The 2,181-nt window shown below is 43.4% G+C and overlaps 1 pseudogene; it reads left to right on the top strand.

Annotated features, from left to right (window-relative positions):
• Positions 1 to 657: 657 nt before the first annotated feature.
• Positions 658 to 2,055, top strand: LOC103659158 (annotated as a pseudogene).
• The last annotated feature ends 126 nt before the right edge of the window (positions 2,056 to 2,181 follow it).

The following is a 2,181-nucleotide window of genomic DNA, read 5'->3' as shown; positions in this document are numbered from 1 at the left end:
CAAGAAGGGATGGCAATATCTTGAAAATGAGGCCATTTTAGACTCCTGACAAAATCTGCCACCAGATCTTCCTCTTAGAGATTTCTTGACTCTGCTTGGAGTTTGAGGTCTGTTGGTTTCTCCCAATAATTTTCTTGGGTGAATTTCCTCATGACAGCCCTAAATCCCCCCATGCCTGCCTGCTGACTCTCTGACCCCCATCTAACCCAATATCAAAAACAACCCCCTTTCTTGATTTAAATTGGAATTATTCATATCCCAGGGGTAGTGTGATCAGTTAATATACTGTCCAGATAAGAACACATTAGAGCACAAGAGAGAACTGTTAATAATTCATCTGGCACAACAGGTATAAGCTAGGCCTCGCCTGAGCAAGCCCTTGATGAGCAAACCCTACATGATTACCCAAAGGCCCTAACGCAGAGCCTTGTCCACAATAGATGCTCAGTAAATATCACTTCACTGATTGGGTCCATGTGTTGTATCATTTTTCTGATGTTCAGTTAATGCCATAGTACATTTTAAAGTTCCAAAGTTTGTCTTTTTTTCTTCTGTTTTATAACTCCAGTTGTATGCAACAAGATATAACAGGACTTTCTTCCATGAACAATCTTAAGTGGCCCCTACCAAGCCTCTTTCTAAAGAGGTTTTTTTAGCTCTCTTTTCTGGTGTATCGGAAGGAGTCAATCCTCTTTCCGTGCCTAGCACAGACATGGCTCATGGTCACACCTGATGAGTGTAGCAGCTCCAAAGCGTATGTTTGCCTTCTGTCCATCTATTGGTCCTCATAAGCTGAAAGAACATCTCCCTCTCATCATTTTCCTAAGGAAAAGACTTAAGTACGGCCTCACAGGAGATGAAATAAAGATCTGTATGCAGCGTTTCATTAAGACTGATGGCAAGGTCCAAACTGATATAATTTACCCTACTGGTTTGATGAAAGTCATCAGCACTGATAAGAATGGGGAAAATTCTGTCTGATCTATGACACCGAGGGTCACTTTGCCGTTCACCGCATTATACCTGAGGAAGCCAAGTATAAGCTGTGCAAAGTGAGAAAGATCTTCATGGGACAAAAGGAATCCCTCACCTGGTGACCCATAATGCTCACCATAATATTCTGACCCCCTCATCAAGGTGGATGACACTACTCAGATTAATTTGGAGGCTGGAAAGATTACTGATTTCATCAGGTTTGACACTGGTAAACTCTGTACGGTGACCAGAGGTGCTAACTTGGGAAAAATTGGTCTGATCATCAACAAAGAGAGACACACTGGTTCTTTTGATGTAGTTCAGATGAAAGATGCCAACAGCAACAGCTTTGCCACCCGGCTCTCTGACATTTTTGTTATTGGCAAAGGCAACAAACCACGGATTTCTCTTCCCCACAGAAAGGGTAAGAAAGGGTATCTGCCTCACCATTGCTGAGGAGAGAGACAAGGGGCGGGTGAGCAAAAAGAGCAGTAGGTAAAATGGTCTCTAGGTGATGTGATTGGAAGTCTTTATACTTAATTAAAGATAATACAGCACGATGAAAAATGACAATAAAAATAAAAAGATATTTTTGAATGTACCACAATGTGTGCTGTGCAAGGAAAGGGGATACAAGCATGAGCACAGAGGATCCATAGTGAGTCCTTGCAGGCAAGGCCTACTGCAGGGCACGTGCAGGGAGACAGGTGATTACAGTGAGGATGAGAAGTGCTGTGATGGGAACTAAAGTGTGCAGCGGATATCCCACACTCTTTCCCAGTGTAGACCTACCACCTTGCTGGCAACGCTCCATTACCTATTGCTCCTCCCTCTTCCTTTCTTTGTTCCCACCACAGAACCCAGTACATCACTAAGTTCATTCAACTCCACTTCCTAAGTATCTCTCAAATCTCTTCAATTTTCTTCTTCCCACCATCTTTTTTCCAAGGAAAGGAAAGCTGACCACTTTTAAGCATTCACAAATTTCCAAAATCTGATTATAGGAGATGATGACAGGATGACATGGAAGGAGAAGGCGATAAGGCATTAGAAAGAGCCCCACAGAGGGGCGCCTGGGTGGCTCAGTCATTAAGCATCTGCCTTTGGCTCAGGGCGTGATCCCAGAGTCCTGGGATCGAGCCCCACATCGGGCCGCTCGCACTGGCAGTCTCTCTGTCACATAAATAAAATCTTTAAAAAAAAAAA

Source organism: Ursus maritimus, unplaced genomic scaffold (genome assembly GCF_017311325.1).
Source record: "Ursus maritimus isolate PB19 unplaced genomic scaffold, ASM1731132v1 scaffold_10, whole genome shotgun sequence".
Lineage (NCBI taxonomy): Eukaryota > Metazoa > Chordata > Mammalia > Carnivora > Ursidae > Ursus > Ursus maritimus.
Note: the sequence above shows the minus strand (reverse complement) of the source record. Positions and strands in the feature narration are given on the sequence as shown.